Raw genomic sequence first — 11941 nt, 5'->3', positions numbered from 1 at the left:
CCAACGAGCTCGCTACTCCAGGATGGCTCGATGTAAGACGGAAACAATCATCGTTTATGGCAGCCAACCAAGCGCCAGCGTCTGCTGCAATCTCCCAACCGTCGGCCTCGGGCTCCAGTCCCAAGCGTGGCCAGCGCTCTCCTAAACGTCGGACGCCGGTGACTCCATTACCAGCGACCGACGTGAAAATAATTCTTCGACCACGCGGAGGCCTCGCCCTTGCTACAGTATCTGCAGCGGTTTTAGCCGACACCATTCAACGGCAGGCTGCGCTACCAATGATCCCAGACGACCAAGTGCGAATACACACGGTCTCCAACTTCATCGTTGTGAGTACGCCCTCTGAGGAGCGAGCACGATCCTACGAGAAGCTTGAAACCCTCCTCCTAAATGGGAAACAGTATCCTGTGAGCACACACATTGCCGTACCGGCGAACACCGTCACCGGCCTCATTTTCAATATCCCCCCGGACGACACCCCGGCGCAAATAATGGAGAGTGTGTGCAACTATAACCCTGACCTCCAAATACTAGACGTCAAGCGTCTAAACACTTCGAACATCGCTCAAATTCTCTTCCATGGCACGCAGGTTCCTTTTTGGATCCGCTACCGCTCCGCCACCTACCGCTGCAGACCCTTTCGCCGCAAAACTGAGGCCTGCACGACATGCTGGCGGACAGGCCATCGCCAAGATGTGTGTCCGAACACCCAGACAACCCCCCAACGCTGCCCCAAGTGCGGCCTTCCCAACGCCCCAGAAGACCACCCCTGCTCTCCCAAGTGCATTGTATGTGAGGGCCCACATGTCACCGGCACAGCTGAGTGCCCCCGCCGCTATCAGCCTCGACGCCAGCCTCCTACGTATGCCCAAGCCGCCGCCGGTAGACTCACTGCATCGGCTATGACTGGCACCCCGTCTACTGGTATTCCCCCCATGCCAACCCGCCAGTCGCAGTTGAAACGCCCCCCTGACGGCAACAACCAAGCGAACACGAAAACGCAAGCCTTCAATCTGCCAAGCAATGTGCAACACCATCAGCAGGTGAGCACCCAGCGTTCCTCGCCCGGTGGGGCTCCGTCTCGATCCTCCTTTCCACCCCTTTCCCCAGACCCTTTGCTAGAAGAAGTAATGAAGGAGCTTCGGGCCCTCCGCGCAGAGGTCGCTACCCTGCGTCAAGAAAATGCTGCCCTTAAGCGGGAGCTCCAGCTTGCTAAGCTTCCCCCCTCTCATGCCCATAACCACCCGCCTGATGCCTCCGATCCAGCCGGTACTCCCCCTACTCCTCAGACAGTTGATAACTCCGACTCTCCTCCCCCTAAGCGCATAGCGGTATCTATCAATGAGTCACCATGTGCGATCGCATGTGATGAGAAATTTGCTATTCTTGAACGTTCCCTTGCTAGTCAGAGGGATGAATACTTGCACCTACATAACACCCTTCTAGCCAACCAAGCGGTGATGCAATCCACTTTGGAAACGATCAACCATAACCTTCGGCATTTCTTCGGAGCCCTGGACACCGCACAGAATGCCCCCCTTCCCTGTAACGATGGCAACGATGAATAGGCATGGCAACCCCCTTGTCGCGTGGCAGTGGAATTGCCGCGGTTTCTTCCGTAAGCGCCAAAATCTTCAACACCTAATTTCTGCTGAACCCTTACCCCCCGCTGTTATTGCCCTGCAAGAGCCTGGAAGAGAGGTCAAACTCACGGGGTATCAAGCTTTCCATACTCCTGGTAATAACTCAACGGCGGTTCTGGTACAGCGTAACATTCCCGCTGAGCACCAAACATTTGCCGATATTGCGATACCACATGACTTCATCACCCTGTATCCACCAAAACGGTCTGCCTCTTGCCTTCATATACTTAACGTTTATAGTGGCCCTAAAGCGTCTAATCATACTTTTGGCACCCTTCTGATTCGGGCCACAAAAGCGGCAACTGGCCACCCCCTTCTTATACTTGGGGACTTTAACGCTCCTCACACAGCCTGGGGCTACAATCGCGTCACTAAGAAAGGCCGCTTACTTTGGGAAGCAATTCAGACTCGACGTTTAACAGTAGAATCTGACCCCTCTATTCCTACCAGAATAGGCAACAGTGTACAGGCAGACACCTCTCCTGACCTCACACTTTCCTTGCGCGTTACTGACCTGAAATGGCAATGTACTCCCCACAACCTAGGAAGCGATCACTTCATTATTCAGTCCACTTTGCGACTGCATTCTGCATTTACTCCAAAACTGCGGCAGACTCACATCACAAATTGGCCAGCCTTTCGGCTCTCATGTCAAGAACAAGCACCCCCTACCGATGATACTCCGGTTCAGGATTGGCTTAAATATCTACTCGAGATTAAGAAAGCCCACGATTCATCCTTAGACCCCGACATTCCTTCGGAAACTGTTGACCCTCACCTTCAGCATCTTTGGGCAGCGTATCAGGGCCTTCAGAAACGTTGGCGCCGTCAAAAGCACAATCGTCGTCTTCGACTGCGCATTGCTCATCTCCGCATCACTATTGACAACTATGCGGCTGAACTGGCACGTGCGCAATGGGGTCAGTTCTGCGACAGCATGCGTGGCAACCTTAGCATGCGGCGCACCTGGGCCATTCTTCGCCACATGATTGATCCTTCTCATTCAAAATCAACCAGCCGCAATCGTCTTACCACCCTATTAAATAAATTTCCCGGCACAAGCGATCAGCTTCTCGCCCGTCTCAGGGAGCTTTACCTTGCCCAGGGCCCGCAGGAGCCCCTTTCACCATACACCGGCCAGCCCAATGAGACAATGGATCGTCCCATTTCCACAGCTGAAGTTCGCGCAGCCCTTCTTAAAATTCGCCCAAACTCAGCGCCAGGAGAGGATGGAACAACCAACAAGCTCCTTCGAAATCGAGACGATCAGTCCATAGAGGTCCTAACAGAATATTATAACAGTCACTGGGAGTCTGGGGAGCTCCCACCCGAATGGAAGCATGCTAAAGTCTCTTTCATTCCCAAGCCGGGTAAACCGCTCGCTCTTGAACAGCTTAGGCCCATTTCCCTCACATCGTGTGCGGGTAAGGTCCTCGAGATGATCGTACATGCCCGTTTGACCCAATATCTGGAAAGTAAGCAACAGTACCCGCACACAATGTTCGGATTTCGAGCCGGCCTTTCCACCCAAGACGTCTTATTGCAGCTCAAGCATGATCTTCTCCTTGCTCCCCCTACTGCCGACTCATCAGCCGTCCTAGCGCTAGACCTCCAAAAGGCCTTCGATCGGGTCTCCCACCACGCCATTCTGCGCCATTTGGCTGCTCTGTCTCCTGGAGCCCGCACCTACAACTACGTGCGGGCTTTTCTCGCTAATCGCACGGCCGTCATTCAGATTAATGATCTACGCTCCGACGTCATTCCGCTCCCCTCCATAGGCACCCCACAAGGAGCAGTTCTCTCCCCACTGCTCTTTAACATCGCTATGATAGACCTCCCTCGTCTTCTTGCTAATGTGCCCTCGCTTCGCCACAGTTTGTATGCCGACGACGTCACGCTGTGGGTTCCAGGCGGCAGTGACGCACACATTGAAACCACCCTCCAGCAGGGGGCAGATTGTGTTGCTGCCTATGCTCGTGATGTCGGTTTGACTTGTTCGCCCGAGAAGGCAGAGCTGCTGCTTCTCTTGCCCAAGAGTCCCAAACGCGCCCGCGCAGCTCCGAACATTACCATCCGGCTGGATGATCACCCCGTTGCCCGAGTGCCCTGCCTTAAAATCCTAGGCCTCAATATCCAACAGAACCGCGCCAATACCACATTCCTCGCCAACCTAACAACCCAAGTCAATCAGACTATCAACCTCCTCCGCCGCATCACCACCCGCCACGAAGGGCTCAAGGAGGCAGAGCGATTGCGGCTGATACAGGCTTTTGTAATAAGTCGCATTACTTACTCTCTTCCTTATCTAGCACCGTCCTCTACGGAACTCAAAAAGGTGGATTGCCTCATTCGAAAAGTGTACAAGACGGCGCTCAGGATTCCGCAGAGCGTTGCCACCGCTCGTGTAGAATCGCTTGGTGTCTACAACACCGCATCTGAGCTCCTCGAAGCTCATCTTGTGAGCCAGTACGCCCGCCTTGCAACAACTTCAACAGGTCAATCTCTCCTCCGGCGACTTGCAATCAACTTACCTTTCGCTACAGAATCCTCTCTTGCCATTCCTAGCACTATCCATGACCTATTCATCGTTCGGCCCATTCCCCGTAACATGCACCCGACGCACAATCGAGCCCGCAGGGAGCAGCGTGCGCGGGCCCTTACGAAGCGATACCCAGTGCATCCGGCAACTGTTTAGGTTGACGCGGCTAGCTACAGGCACCATGACGCCTACGCGGTCGCAATCATCAACGCTCCCAACAGTCCCCCTCTTACCACCCTCACCCTTCGCACTTCTTCCCCCGCGACTGCGGAAGAGGCAGCTATTGCTCTTGCATTAACACTGCGGCCTTCCCCTGCGATCATAATCTCCGATTCGAAGACGGCCATTCGAAATTTCGCCCGGGGCCGCATTTCTGCCCTGGCACTCAAAATCCTTCTTCAAAATCCCCCTGACTCCCCTACCGAGCTGGTATGGACCCCAGCCCACACGGGCGTGGGAGGGAACGAGGCAGCACACAGAGCCGCTCGAGAGCTCACCTTCCGAGCGGGTCCTAGCCTTGAACCCTTCCATGGAGCCCTGTCAGCTCGAGATCGGCTCCTTTCCTTTCATGAGATTACGTCTCATTACCGCCTCTCCCGCCGTCTACTGCCCCCTGCACACCCGGCACTCTCTCACACCGAAGAACGCCTCTGGCGCTTAGTGCAAACGTACACCCTTCCTTGCCTGTCCCGCCTGCACCGCTTGTACCCCGGTCTGTACCCTTCACCCCACTGCCCCGCTTGTGGGGTGGTCCAAACCATGGATCACCTCCTCTGGCAATGCCCCCACAACCCATTCCCCCCATATCGAGACGGTGAGCACTGGGCGAGGGCGTTGGGCAGCTCGGATTCGGCGGTGCAAGATGCCATCGTCGCCCGGGCTGCCAAAGTCACCGGGGACCTTCCTCCCTCGGTCACCACCCCTCCCCAGAATTAGCCCTTGTGGCAATAAAAGTTTTGTCTCTCTCTCTCTCGCGCGGCGCCGTAAGCCGGGGCAATTTTTTGCCCTATTCTGCTTGTATTTTGCGACAAAAACAACCGCCATTTTTATGCTGTTACGTAGCATTACGTCACTTTTACGCAGGCTGAAGTTGCCAATGCATGACGTAGTTGTTCCCGCCAACTGTTTAAATTACGCCACGCCTTCTCAGCCAATCACAGAACGGGTGTGTATTACAAGCAGCATTGTTGTTATATAGCAAAGACAGGCTTACGTTGTCATGTCCGCTGCATTTAGTCTGGTTTTTCATTGCCCGCCAAGAATTATGCGCCTTCAGTAACGAGAAATAAGGCAAACTTTAGAACTGGTGTCGGTAAACGACATGAAACGTCAAAATGACGGCAGCACACACAACCACTTTGTCAACCGGAAGCACGTGACCAAAATTGAAAGCCAATCAGAAAAGACTACCGGCAAATTGCCAGAATTGCCGGCAATTTGTGCAGTCGAGAATAGGGCCCCTGGACTGAATTTAACTGGGCTGGACTGAACTGGATTGGACTGGATAGCTGAAACTTAGCTGGCGCTACGTATATCCTGGCATAGCAGAGCTAAGCCACTACTAATTTTTTACCGTGAGACGAACTGAAAACCGGTGGGACACCAGGGTAACAGAATGGACACCCAGAGACGGGTCTAGAAAAGAGGAAGGCCTCTAACTCTATGGAGGGATGAAAAAAGAAAATTAGGAATTGGAGAATAAACGCGGGCATCGCAGCACAGGAGCGGGGGAAGGGCCCAATGCGGGGGAAGGGCCCAAGAGGCCTTCATCCTGCCGTGGAACTAAATTGGCTGTTGATGATGTTGATGATGAATAGGTCATCAAATTGTGTATTTAAGACACCTTTGAAGAAATCACCGAAACCGCTTTCCTGGCGCCAAGGGCGTGGCTCCGAAAACAAAATCGGGATGGGCCATCGTATGGGAGACAAGACTCCCACCGGAAAATTATGGGCTGCACGCCAGTACGGTCATGTCACCGATCCTGCTACTCCGTTAAAAAACTCTACCAAAAACATGGATCCAAACCTACACAAGGAGGGCGATATGACAGGATCAAATTAATTCGAGAAAGTCAAATATCATGAGCACACAGTAAACACCGGCTCTGGGATGTACGAAAGTAGGAGGCAGCGATTGTCGTAGTTGACTACTCTGGCAATCTCTTTGAATGTATGACCCTCCAACATACAGGACAAAGAAGCAGAAGTTGGAGCCATCCTTTTGGCAGTCCGACAGGCGGGAAAAACTCCCACCTCCCCTCGCGGGAACCCCTGTGTAGATGCGACGCATAGGCGGAGCGGCGAAGGGACCGCGTTTTATAGCGCGCATAACGTTGAGGGGACTGCGTAAGCCGGTCCCAGTCGATGACGACGTTGGCGTACTTGTAAAGCGGCGTGGACTCTAGGTGTTTGAGCCAAGCGTGGATGTTGCTTCGCCGGAGAACGGAACACCGGTTATATGCGCAGCGCGCCCGAAGGAGAGGAAACCGCGGAAGAGAGAGTACTGCACATGAGCCGGCCCCAGCGCGTCTGCCGCGGCTATGACGCAACGTGCCGCGGCTATGACGCAACACAATCCAACACAATCCACTTTAATCCAATCCAATCCAAATCCAATCCAAACCAAACCAATCCAAACCAAACCAAACCAATCCAAACCAAGCCAAGCCAAGCCAAGCCAAGCCAAGCCAAGCCAATCCAATCCAATCCAATCCAAGCCAATCCAATCGAATCCAATCCAATGCCCCTCGCGAGAGAGTGTTCGCTATCGGAGAGGAGAGGGGGTGAGCGGCGGAGAGCGCAGCTGGCGCGGCGAGGAGAATGGGGGAGGGGCGGACAACGCCGCCGACGACGACGACGACGACGCCGGAGGGACAAGGCGAGTGAATCAAATGCTCTGCATCTAATATCAAATAGAAGCGTAACATCATTACAGACTCTCAAAGGGCATTAGACTGTTGGCTTCCGGCAGAATATCTAAAAGCCTTCGTAAGATACTCCCATCTACAATGACGGAATTTAACGACGCCACGAGGACACCTGGGTTCAAGGGTTCGAAGATATCGAGTCACCGACGAAGAGGCACGCGAACTGACACACCATGCTCTTTGCAACGGCGACTACCGCATTCGTATTGCCGAAAAAGATCAAGAACGTCTTGTAATCCTACGCCTAGGATCACGATCTTCCTAAGTGCTACAAGGGGGTATCAATGCCGAAGAATTGCAAGCTCTGTGGAGGGTAAACCAACATAAGTATCTAGAAATAAATGCGAGCGAAGATGTTGGGTGGGGACATCATACGTTAACTTAAAACTCTGCTAAATTCCGGAAACATCCACCCTCTTGCACGCACCCTAGGCATGTGCAAGGAGGGCGAACAACTCAAGCATGACATATTCCATTTCCACGAAACATGGGAGGCAACTTTGACGAGCTCGTTACCTCAAGATCAGCGCGAGATGATTGGGAGGGCAAGAAAAGGAGCTGCTGCATGCATGGCCCAAGACTTTAAGTTCCACCTGTGAGCTCTGTAACATCTGCTTACCGCCTTTCCGAAAACCCCAGTATTTCTTCCGCAATAACTATAGTCTCTCTCTCTCTCTCTCTCTCTCTCTCTCTCTCTCTCTCTCTCTCTCTCTCTCTCTCTCTCTCTCTCTCTCTCTCTCTCTCTCTCTCTCTCTCTCTCTCTCTCGCACTTCGCAAAAAAAGCAAAAATGTTCAGTCCAGCTTTCCGGCGTAGACATCCGAGAACAAACACTTTGCAACACTGACACTGCCACTGCCACCTTCTTGCTCCAACTGACCAACACCCCGCCACCGCAGCCGTTGACGTTCACATCTTAAGCCACAGAAGCCGGCCGGAAATGCTCCGTCTCTCCTGGGTCACGGCCATTAAGCACACTTGCTGCTAGTGTTTCTCTCTTGGTTGACCTTCAGTGCCCGCGAAACATAGATGGTAAATGCAGCAATTCCGTTCCAAAGCGCTTTCTGGGAGCCTAAGTAACGCTATCGCGTCGTGCATCTTAAGACCCAAACATAGATACCATCTTCAACTTTTTAAAGGTGGATTTAAGCTGATGGTGACGTTATAGACACCCCCGAACAGCAGCAGCGTCTATGAGCAAAAGCTCTGTATTGGCGAGAACCAAACCTTTTGATTTGTTTATTTGTGTTTTTAAAGACGATAGTCTTTCTTGGGCTACTTAAACCCAGAAATTTTGGTCTGTCTGTATGTCTGCCGGTCTGTCCGTCTGTCTGTCTGTAAATCGATTCAGCCACCCGGCCAAAGTAAAATGCTTACTGTCCAATAGTCTTATATACTCATAGCCAAATGTAAACGTCTAAGCCCGGTTTGTATGTTCCTACTTGTCAACTTTGTTGGACTACAACATGACATTACGCAAATATAAGAGAGAAAATCAATGTATGAGTGATATTTGCAGTGTTCCTTTATTTAAAAAATCCTGGATGCTTGGTTTTTCGATAGCAAATGGTATTCTACATCTACTGCAGAAAACCGCCGCCTGCTGTTCTGTTGCCCGCACCACCTCCTGGCCATAGAGTTTCGTAAGAAACTCTATGCTCCTGTCGGCATATGAGAAATCACGCGGCAACAGCAAAGAAAGTTTCCACTGGCTAGGTTTCACGTTCTGCTTGGAATGCACGTGGAGCACGGCAACGCGGTTTTATAAACCTTGAAGTCGGCCGCCTCGATTCACGCGCGTCTCGTCCGTACTGCAGCGCTGGCATCGAGGAACCCCGCCTGTAGCAGTGGAACGCGGTATATTCAAATCGCCTTGAGAAAACCTTTAGTGTGTTTACCTTGGGATAAGCGCGACGGAACAGAAACAGCATGAGAGGTGAGCGGGAAAGCAAAGGAGGACATTTACTTGGCAAATGTGTACAAAGACTATCGTCTTTTGACGACATTTGCAACGAAAGGAGCAGATACGCGGCCAATTTTTTTACCACGTCCTGGCTGCGTCCGGCTGAATTATGTTGTGTTCTAGGCGAAGCGCGTGTTTACTTCTTTTGTATGCCGCACCGGCAATCGTGTTTTGATAAGGAAGGGTATTACTTTGCGGTCACTGTCCTACTGAGCACTGTAGATAAATGCGGACTGAAGAAATGTTATGGCGTTCGTTGCACCTACGCTCGTCTGTGCACGTAATATTGCTGACTGCTTCTTCAACGTTCGTGGTTTCCTTAACTTTCATTGCGCAGCACAGATTCGCTCCAATAAACTTTATCCCTTCAAGCACCTTACGTCGCCTTTGGTTCCATGACAATATATTCACACAGGTCATCCTGGCAGAGTTCCACTCAACAGCTGCCAGCCTGCCACGATTGGTAAACGACAAAGAAACGGAGGATGCATCTTAAGAAAAAATTATTGCATGAAGCAAGTCAACAAATGTGGGCTAATTACAAGCGCACGTCGCATTCGTCCAACGAAAGGACAGAAGCCACTTCAAGCAGATCACTATCTGGACTGCGCCACCCAACCGGCTAACGAAGCTGGTCACGCGTTCGCTACATGCCCGTGTTGACAGTTCGTTTGCGCCTTTTAAATTTTCGAGGACCGCTGCCCCTCAGTTGGGGCGATTTCCGAGAGTAGGGAGCTGAAAACCGAATTTAAAAAATTGGCGAAGCTTGCACTAAGTCGCGCAAGGCTTGAACCATAGCGGAGCTGGATGATTTCTTTCCTGGGAAGCACTGAAGGACACACCCCCACACATTCTATTAGGGTTGAGATTTCTTATTTGCATGTTCCGTCGTCGCTTTTCACTGTGGTAGTGGTAGTCATCGTCATATCAATCTATATCATCGTTTTCCTTATGCATGACTGGCAGGCCCGGAACGTTTTGTCCGCAGGCTTTCACAGTTCTCCCAAGGGGGAGCGCGTCAGCACGCGCTAGAACAGGCATCAACCGGCTGCGCTAACTGGGCGTCCGTAGCGCGAGCGGTTCTGTGTTTTTTACTTCAGGTTCTGTGCGTCCCATTTTCCTTGCCATTTCACGTGTGAGCGCACGTGAACTGGCAATGAGAAGAGCACGAACGCTGGGCAGAGTGTTCTCGAAGGTCGTGTGGTGCCGGCGCGCGTGATGACGTCATAGCTAGGCGAGGCTTGACTCCGCCTTGGCCTAACACGACTGGGCGAAGGTCGTGCCGGGCGGCGCACGCCGGAGGAGTTATTCATCTTGGGTTTTTTTTTTTTTTTTTTTGCGAACACCAACGGACCAAGCTCAAGCTTAAACAGCCCTGCTGCTGAAAGAGTTGTGCACAACCAACATGTACTTCAGTTCTGTGGGGCAAAGCAGACGGCGTGTATGTGGAACGCATCATGATCTGGTCGTCCATTGAGCCTTTAGGGGATATAGAAAACAGCTTGCGGCAGCACACACGATGAACCGGTATGCCCAATCCTGTGGTCGCACTTGCGCCCCCGAAAATAATTAATTGCGTCTGGTCTCCCCCCAAAGATGCAGCCATCCGGATCTCCTTCAACAAACACACACTATAAAAGGCCACATCATTACCCCTGGCGACACATCAAAATCCTTCGTATGACATTTCAAGCGAACCTCACATTCCCCGTATAGTCAACGTGCCCAAACACACAACAGAACATGTAACTCATACTATGAGACGTATCTGCATCAATACGCGAAGCCTGGAGAATGCCGATACGCGTAGGTTTTCGGCTCGTCCATGCCTTCGTCCAATTCCGCATCCTTACCACACCATACGACCTTCTATTCGCTACAGAACTGAAGAAGCTATATACCGTAATACGGAAAGTCTGCAAACACAGTTCTCGACTCTTTCGCAACCGAGTCATCAGACTCCCAGCAAGCACATCAATCGGAAGGCTGCTCAATTTGGTCACCTACAACACCGAAGAAACATTTCCACAACGTAACGTTAAGCTTTAAGGTCTGAAGACTTTACCATGCGTCCCCATCTTTAGGTAAACATTGACGTTGGTTGGCCCGTCGATGGGCCCAACACTATGGCAAGGGCGATAGCACAGACACGCACAAGTTTTTCCCGCTTGGTGTTTTCCCGCTTCGCGCGAGTCCCAGTACTCACACAGGGCCACACAGCCACAGATAAGTACGTACCCACCTCACCCAGCGCCGCAAGAGTCACCGGTGGCGTACTATTTCCAATCGCTTCGCTGCGCAGCGCCCCCACGTGGCCCTTGTTATGTCACTTCGCGCGATGTAGAAGGTTAACTTTACGTGGTCATGCGCTGTGCTCCGAACATGAAGCAGCTTACGTGGTGCTAAATCATTATTATTAACGAGAACAACGCATAGCATTGATCTTAGAAGACGTTCTTGCTAAAAATAAAAAAAGGAAAAATAATTAGGCCCGCTGGGACTCGAAGCCAGCGCCAATACTCAACACTCTACCTCGAGGCCACCGAGGCCGGACAGTAGGCTCATTTGAGCAGTTTCTCAATGGAATAGCGCGCGAAGTGACATTGCACAAGTCACGTGGGGGTGCTGTGCAGCGAGCGAAGCGTTTGGAAATGCGCTAACCTAGGCAAGCAAGGTATACTGTGCGTGGCAGTACCCACCGTACCGCTATTGAGGCTGGAGCATCCACATCGTCGGCAGCCGCAACCTCAGCAGTGGCGGAAGGTGGTCGTCCACCTCAGCACATAGCAAATACCGGGCAGGAAAACTAGAAAACATTAGCGGAAGCGCGGAGCTCCAAGCAGCACTCACCAGAGTTCAGTTGCGGAAT

This window comes from Haemaphysalis longicornis, unplaced genomic scaffold (genome assembly GCF_048455015.1).
Source record: "Haemaphysalis longicornis isolate Haplotype H1 unplaced genomic scaffold, Haemaphysalis longicornis Haplotype H1 scaffold_2, whole genome shotgun sequence".
Lineage (NCBI taxonomy): Eukaryota > Metazoa > Arthropoda > Arachnida > Ixodida > Ixodidae > Haemaphysalis > Haemaphysalis longicornis.
The sequence above is the reverse complement of the archived record's forward strand: the minus strand, read 5'-3'. Positions refer to the sequence as shown.